Here is a 9,487-nt window from a genome sequence, read left to right as displayed (position 1 = left end):
CCCAAAAAATCTCAATGCGTGGAAATTCTTAGAATTTGACGTCATTTCTAAAAATTCGCGAAATCGTGGCACTTCCTCGCATATCATATACTCCTGACACGAAGAGTCCCCAAATCGAACATTTTCTAAAATTTATGTCTGAATTTCAACCTTTAGTACCAGGAGAACACTTTCGCCAAGGAGGTATGCATTTCGATTTTTCAAGTATTAATCAAATGTTACATTGATACATCTTACAGACAATTATTACTTTTCATATTTTAAACCTTTAAGAATCGTCTCTTTATTTCGAAGCTCGGTCAAAATTAATTTCCATAAGTTTCTTAATCATTTGTGATGCATATATAAGATGCAAATTGTTCGATTAATATTGGGAACATGCATGAATGTTAGTAAAACTCGCGGAAATGAATAAACATTCACCGAAACTATTCGCCTTCGCAGACTTTGCAATATCTTGACGTTTATTTATCATAATTATTAACAACCATCGTTGGACCGTAGATTAAACAATTTTTTACAATGTTCCGCTATAAATAATGGCTAGAAAGCCATCAATATTTTGAAATATTTGTTAGATCGAACAAAGACAATCGAAGTAACAGTGCGATAAAATAAATGAATATTTCTTTACATATCGAAATTATACTCTGTATGCAGGCATATATATCCTGAACGCTCAGTGACACACATATGTCTCACGGTAATGATGTGAGTTGCCATCTACTGGAGAACAGGTAAACTACACTTAAGACGTGAAAGCACCTGGTGGAGAAACGCTCAAGTTTGTCGAAGAATTGTTCTTATATCCACCAATAGATAGCGCAACGAGCATATTTGACCGACATTACAGATCAGTAGTTCCATTTGTATGATATTCCCTACCGTGCGATAAAATAAATAAATATTTCTGTACAAACTTTCGTATGCATCATTTTTCCAACAAATGTAAAATTAAACGCAAACAGCGTTATGTAATTTCTCTGCATTCTAGCTTTCGTTTATACATTTTAAAAAATCTTTGTTACCACGAAATCAAGGCTCCACATATCAATTATCGACTCCAAGTGTTTATAAACGATGACTTTTCTATATTGAAAAGCGATTAATCGAATTTCAGCACTTTTGAGTAAAAAATACAACTCCTTCGCGTATTGTGTAAGTTATGAGAATTAAGTAAATGTTTAGTTATTGCAATAAATACACAATTATTACTTTTCATGCTTTAAAACTTTACTAAACAAGTTTTTAAATTGAATCTCTATCAAAATAAATTTCTATAAGTATAATCATTTATAAAGCATAAATAAGAGACACATTGTTCGATTAATATTGGAAACGTGCATAAATATTAACAAAAGTCGTGAAAATGAAAAAACCTGTTCTCCAATAGAGAACAACCCATATAATTATCACGCTACAAATATTTGGAATTGCGCGTTCTGAATATATTTGCATGCACACAAACAATAATTTCGATACGTAGAGAAATATTTATTTATTATATCGCACGGTAGGGAATATCATTCCAAAGGAGACACTTATCTGTAATGTCGGTAAATAATGCATGTGGAGCCATCCTTTGATGAAAGTCGGAACAATTCCTCGACAAACTTTAGCGTTTCGCCGCCAGGGGTTTTCACACCTTAGGTGTAGTTTACGAATTCTCCAGTAGATGGCAACTCACATCATTACCGTGGGACATATGTGTGTCACTGAGCGTTCAGAATATATATCTATTCAAACAAACTACAATTTCGATATGTAGAGAAATATTCATTTATTTTATTGCACGGTTACTTCGATTGCCTTTGTACGATCTAACGAATACTTCAAGAAATTGATAGCTTTCAAGCAGTTATTTATACTAGGACATTGTTAATATTTCTTTAAACAGTGGTCCTACGACGGTTGTTAATAATTATCATAAATAAACATCAAGTTATTGCGAAATCTGCGTAGGCGAACGGTTTCGGTGGGTGTTTGTTCATTTACGCGATTGTTGTTAACATTTATGCATGTTCCCAATATTAATTGAACAATGTGCATCTTATTTATGCATTTCAAATGATTGAGTAACTAATAGAAATTGATTTTGATCGAGATTCAAAGTAAAAACTTGTTTAGTAAGGTTTTAAAGCATGAAAAGTAATAATTGTCTATTTAGTGCAATAATTTAACATTTATTTAATTCTTATAATTTATACACAAGCGTAGAAGTTGTATTTTTCACTCAAATGTGCAGAAATGCGATTAATCCCTTTTCTATATAGAAAAATCATCGTGTTAAACACTTGTAAGTCGATAATCGATATTTGTAGCCTTGATTTCGAGGTATCAAAGATTTTTTTAAATGTTTAATCGAGGGCTAGAATGCAGAGAAATTACATTACGCTGATTTCGTTTAATTTTACATTTATTCGAAACATGATACATACAAAAGTTTGTACAGAAATATTTATTTGTTTTATCGTATGGTAGGGAATATTATACAAATGGAACTACTTATCTGTAATGTCGGTAAAATATGTTCGTGGCGCTATCTATTGGTGGATATTAGAACAATTCCTCGACAAACTTGAGCGTTTCTCCACCAGGTGCTTTCACGCCTTAAGTGTAGTTTACCTGTTGTCCAGTAGATGGCAACTCACATCATTGCCGTGGGACATATGTGTGTCACTGAGCGTTCAAAACACATATGCCTGCATCCAGAATATAATTTCGATATGTAGAGAAATATTCATTTATTTTATCGCACGGTTACTTCGATTGTCTTTGTTCGATGTAACGAAAAGTTCAAGAAATTGATGGCTTTCAAGCCATTATTTATACTAGGATATTGTTAATATTAGTTTAAACTATGATCCTGCGACGATTGTTAATAATTGTGATAAATAAACATCAAGATGTGGCGAAATCTGCGAAGGCGAACGGTTTTAGTGAATGTTTGTTCATTTCCGCGATTGTCATTAACATTTACGCATGTTCCCAATATTGATCGAAGAATGTGCATCTTACTTATGCATTACGAATGATTATGTGACTTATAGAAATTGATTTTGATCGATAGTCAAAGTAAAAACGTGTTTCGTAAAGATTGGAAGCATGGAAAGTAGTTATTGTGCATTTGCTATATTAATTTAACATTTGTTTAATTCTTATAATTTACACAATAAGCGTAGAAGTTGTATTTTGTACTGAGAAGCGCCGAAATTCAATTACTCGCTTTCCTAGATTGAAAAATCATCGTGTCGAACATTTGTGAATCGATAATCGAAACCTGCAGCCTTGACAACATCGGTTGGACCTAAGCGATAACAATTCCATCGCGAACATGGAAGGGGGGTACTCTTGGTAACCTGTACTGATCACTGATAGGGGTTGGTCAATACTGGCGACCACTCTCTTATCCTTTTTTTCTTATTTGTTTTTTCGTTTAATTTATTTTATTTGTTCTCTACTTTTAAACTATAATTGTTTTTCCATATTTATTTGCTTTGTTACTGCATGACTATATTTAATGACTAACCAACTTCATTTCTATTTTCTATCATGCCTTGACTTTAAGTTTCTCTTAGGTAGGCACAAGAGGACTTTTTCGTCACATCCGCCGTGGGATCTTTAGTTAAGCTTAGACTAAATTAGTTTTAAGGCCACCATGTATTTATCAATTATCAAATCTTTAGCTTAATTTTGCTCATAATTTCTATAATCATCGATCATTTCTCGCGGTTGATAAATTTCTATTACGTTCTTCCTTGCATTCTGTAGCTGCATCGATACCAACTAGGTTTTCTAGAATACTGCACAATCGACCGACGGCACCATTGGGCACACTTTTCTGCGAAACCGTTCCGACAATTGATAACTACCCCGTTATCCACCGACAGCAAGTTAAGTGTATCGAATACATTCGAACAACTGTACCATTCGTGTAACCGTAAGTACAACCTGTAATTATCCATCTCTGTGCATGCATTTTGCGCTACGGTTGATGGTGGTTGCTCGATGGGAAGATACATTGTTCTCTTTACCCTTGCTGTGGGTCGAGCGAAATTACAACGCGGAAACTTTACATATATACGAACGGCCCGGCAAAGAGTTACAACTCCTACAACTCGCGACGAGTGGCTGAGAAAGTCCCTGAGTAAGCTTTTCGCGGGGCATAAAACCTCGACGGCCTCATGCCTTAAAGAAACGTTTGAAATTTGCAATGCGACGAGAGAACGCGGCACCGCGGCGCGCTAGAGGCGAGGCGAAAGCCTTCCCGATCATAATCCGCGGAAGTTCGGGACCGTATTAAACTTTATATTACTATTCGCCGGTGTAAGAGTTTTATGTACACGGTTTATACTGTCACGCCTGTCCCCCGACCCACCAGCAACACGGATTTACGATCGACGCGTTCCGTCGCGCACGATTGCCAGAAATCCTCGTTTTTTTTTTCTCTCTTCTCTTCTCGTCGTGTTCCATCGAACACGGAGAGACGTTTCTATTGATTCGCGACACGGTCACGGAAATCGGCCACGATTTCTGAACGAACGTCGTTCGGCCGTGATAGGCAACGGTTACCGAATTACAAAGAACAGTTTCTTATATTTTCCTCTCGTGCGGAGCTTTCGGAAGCGATTTAAGAATCTGGACGTCGAAGGGGAACGAGTAGTTCGAGGATCGGGCAATTAATTAGCTATGCATTACTGTTCCATCCTCTCGTTATTTTTCATCGGTGAAGTTAAGATTTATTTTTTATACCTACCTTGTGCTTTACAGTTTTTTCACGAGGATCTTTGTCAAATGGTTATATTTCGCCTAATAAAATCACGTGGACATAAGGGTAGGATCGATTCGTAGTGCCTATCGGCTGTGTATTCGTTAAAGTTGAATCAATCACGATCTCATCTTCGTCCACGTTGATGCTCGCTTCGTTTTTCCTTGTTATTGTATTCTCTCTGTACACGAGAGGAATACAATTCCTTCGCGGACGTTAACAGGGAATTTCGATGGTAAACGAAACGATTAAAATTCCTTCGTATAGCGCTAATCAACGTTTTTTCCATACGGAATTCGTTTTATTCGCGGAAAGAATGTCAATGTACGGTCGGCTAATTTCGATGAAAAATCAATTTTTCTAACCGGATTAAAGCATCGGATATGCGCTACGCTGCGTCCCGAACGAATCGATGAAACATATTATCGGTAATTTAGTTTTGTCCCGGTGACGTAGCCCCTGACCAAACGAATCGGAAAGCGTCGCGTTTCCCTGCGTCCCGTAATAATATGATAAATTCCACCGATCGATTTGCCGCTACCCCGTACAGATATTCCATTTAAACGAAACACCCCGCGCGTAAACAAACGCGGTACGGTCCGGTGATCGGTGGTCGACGTTTTTATTTCCCGATTCGATTCCACCCTGGTCGAAAATTATTGTGTATTCGGGTTCCCGCGTTAACGACCGCGGTACGTGGTCGTTGTTGTCCGAACTCGTCGTTGGAAAAAGTCGGTAATAAAATGGTGGAAAAAAAAATAAAATTGAACGTTTTTCGTCTACCGAAGATCGCTCGAAAAGATTGTCGGCGATCGACTGGTCCTGTGCTTGGATAAAAATAGAACCGCGATGATACTTTGAGACGGAAAATATATCGTTCGGTTAGGCGACGAATAAAATTTTACTTTTTCTACGATAGAGAAGATACGGGTGTTTTTTATACGTTTTTTGAACTGAAATATTTGACATTCTTTTTTTCTATCGTCGAACTTAACGATAATTAGATTTTTCGAAATATTAGGAAATCATTGATAAAATAAAAGACCGTGTCGAGTTTCTGCTTTCCGAATGGACTTATCGATAAACAATGCTTCAACTTGCATACACGCGAGCTGTTAATTCCCCTGTTCTGTTATGCGACTATCGCTCGCGCCTTTCGAACGATCAAACGACAATGAGCGTGCAGCAATCGCGTACAATTTATTTTCCAACGTAAAGAGAACGTGCATATTTTTCGATACGGAATAAAGCAAGATAGATCCCTGAAAGTAAGCATATTTCGTGTATTCGCGAGAGAAACTTTGAGTGCCTGTGCATCGTCGATCGTCTTATCTCCGAGAAAAATTCTCGATCGTAAGAACGGAATTAACGTTCCCTCTGTTGAGATTATCGACTGAAAAAACAATCTTTCACCTTCCGTCTATGTTTCGAATTCACTATTCTCCGACTCGATCTTACACTCTACTTAGAAATCGTTCAACCTCTTAATACCAAGCTCCGTATCTCGTGCAGCTGAGATATGAACCCATCACCTGGGTGCTTACGTTGTCCCTGTACCAATATAAACACGACATAGTCCTGTATACAGGGCTTACGTATGTGGGCCGTGTCCCAAGGGCCTTTGTCCTTCGTTGATTCGAGAATCCGGCCGTCTACAATTTACACAACGAGATCCACCGTATTTTATTTTATTTACAACGGTACACAGCGAAAAGAGGTTACACCAAATCTACGGAAAATACAATGGGTAATTTCCTCTTACGAGCATTATTGGCGTTTTATTTTCAATTTACACGATAACTTTCCACCATCGTCGTGCATTCGTTCGTGTTTCACACCGCGCGAGGATTACGCGCGTGAATATTTCGTACGTTCTTAAGAAATGGTATTATTCCGAGTCGATGAGTATCTATCCATTTACCCCGTTTCTCTGAAATAATCGGCTCGAGCGCGACGAACGCACGCCCGCAATTTCCCGCTATCTTTTCCGCGATCGTAGAAAAAAAAGAAAAAAAAAAAAAAAATACATAGACACCGAGTCGAAAGGACAATTATCGTGCAACGTTCCCGTAAGTTTACACGGTACCGCGCGTTGTAGTTCGCGAGTCGTAAAACTCTCGATGGATCGGTACGGCCCTCTCCTCGGTTGTTTATTCTCGCCGATTTTACGGTTAATATCTCTTGGTGGACGCTCGCGACACACGTGTGCGCCCCGTTTTACGATGCCGCGCGTAACGAGGACGGAAAGTTTGCGTAACGACGCCGATCGTTGTATTTTGCATACGAGACCCACCCGATGAAATTGATAATCGCGGTCAGGTCGCATTCGCCTCGCTCGTTACGCTGAATTTAACGTTAAACCGTGTGCGGGGATCGATTCTGCGAAAACTTCGGAATCCGTGGTCAGCCACGGATGCGTATCGTTTCAGGTTTGTTCACACGGTTCGATGGATGACGATGAGTTTATGCAACGGCGCGGATAGATGCGGTGGAGATTTCGGTCCTCGTCGCCACTCTAGTATGTCTCGCCTTTCTCGTCTTTCCTGCCTTTGGAGAACAATTTGCTGCGGGAACAAAAATTCAGGATGTTAGTAAACCAACGAACGACACATTGTATAATTACCGTCATCCTATGTTCTTTCGTTCGAGGTATAGAATAAATTTCATGCGTAAGAAAAATCGAACGGTTAGGAGTGCGATTAAATATACATGTAACGCCGGAGTAATTTGTATAAAATGATACAAAAATTGACTAACATGAACGTCGACTGGAAGATTGAAAACGGTAATCCCCTTATCAGGGATAGAGGAAACTTTTGTCAAGTTGTAGAATAATAATAGAGGTCTGACGAGTCGCGACAATTTTTTAATGTCATAAGAACGTATTGTTCCGTCGATGTTTAAAGTATTGGTAATTATGTTGAATATGGATTCCAAATCGTTTCGAGAAATGATTACACGAGTCTTTGTAAAAATTTGATCGTTATCCGACGTGTAAAAATAATTGAATTCCATCGAAGGATCGATTGTTGTAAAAATGTGATTGTTATCCGGAACGATGTAAAAATAATTCGATGTCGACGGGGAAACTATCGTTCGATCGTTGGATGATATACGACAGGGATTAAGCCGATAAAGCCCAGGGCCGAAGCGATTTCATTACCCGACACGATTAACCTTATCGTTTCCAGAGCACACGGTCTTTCATTAGCCCAAAGTATGCTGTCCATTGCGTGACTTACGACCCGATGGATGTCGACCGACTGACAATACAGAAATGCACGTCGATTCGCGTGCAACGATAGCACATTCTCTACAAAGAATACAATTTTTTTTATCCATCGCGTCGAGAAATACTTACTAATAAGCCATCGTCGGGAGAAGAACAATTAGCACGGTCGCGGTCGCGCACGCAGTCACCGATAAAAGAAGTTCCGATTGGGTCATGTTGATCTTCACTGTGCTCGTCGGTATCGTGCTCTCCTGCAACACGAAAGATAAACTCGCTACGGTCTATTTAGTATTTGTTCCTCGATCGATGCAACATTTCGTTCCAGTATCCGTTTTTTAAAAACAAATTTCACCGCGGACGAGATCGATCGAAATTATTCTAAAAAATTCGTAACACAGACGAAATCGATCTTTCGACGATTCCCAACAAACATAACTTTCGAAGCGACCAATCTAAACAACGCCGGTAACAATTTTACCGTAAGAATATCGGGAGTTTCGAAAAAGACATTAACATTTCCCCGAACTACAATATCGAGAAATACACTAGTTCTGTACGTTACGAAACGCTGGTTCGCATTAACGCAACACCAGTACGTGTGAAGATATTTCAAAGAAAGTTGCACCGATACTTAAGAAAAGTTATTCACCCACTATAGGTACCAGAATTTTCCCTACCAGTGCATTCGCACTGCTTCGACACTTCGTTTCCGCGGGAGAATAAAATAAAAAAGAAATACCCATTATTCGACGACCCCTGTACGCGTATTCGGCGAGGTTTTTATTCGTCGATGAAAATCGAGCTGCCTCTCGATCGAGTTTCGGAGAGTAACAGGGGTTGATTAGGATTCCCGACGCGAGTGTTGCACAAGAAGGCGTTAATCCCTTAAGTAGCGATAACACAACGAAACTTTATAATCCAGTTTTCGACGCGTGTTCGCTCGAGCGGGGTCTCCGACCTCCTCTTCGCCCTCGTTTCTGACACCAGCCCCGCAGTCACCCCTTTGTTCCGTTTAACCGAACTCGAGGGCTAACGAGACAAACAAAATTCCCGCGGTTCGCCCATTCTCGGCTGGGAACAATCGGACAACGAATTAATTAAATCGGAGAAAACTTCGGCCATTTTCACCAACGGCCGCCTCGGCGAGACTTCGGGGGACGAATCGTCCCTCGAGGGGAACCTTCTGCTCTGGACGTTCGAACAAATCGATGTTTTTCGCCATCCGTTTTCTTCGAGTTTCAGCTGTTAAAAATGTGACGGTGGAGGATAACGGTAATTCCGTGCAAAGGAGAATCGAACTTTCCTCCAACCCCTTGCCTCTCCCCTGCTCCGCAAGAAAACCCTTAAATAACCGAAGGCGATGAAAAGAATTCTCGACCGGGTCGTGTAAACAAAAATCGAGTACAAATACGAAACTTACACGGGGAACGTCTCGTCACTTTTGTATTTTATTTCTTTTTGCAACGAATCGATCCTCTTGCAACTAG

This window comes from Ptiloglossa arizonensis, chromosome 7 (genome assembly GCF_051014685.1).
Source record: "Ptiloglossa arizonensis isolate GNS036 chromosome 7, iyPtiAriz1_principal, whole genome shotgun sequence".
NCBI classification, from domain to species: Eukaryota; Metazoa; Arthropoda; class Insecta; order Hymenoptera; family Colletidae; genus Ptiloglossa; species Ptiloglossa arizonensis.
The sequence above is the reverse complement of the archived record's forward strand: the minus strand, read 5'-3'. Positions refer to the sequence as shown.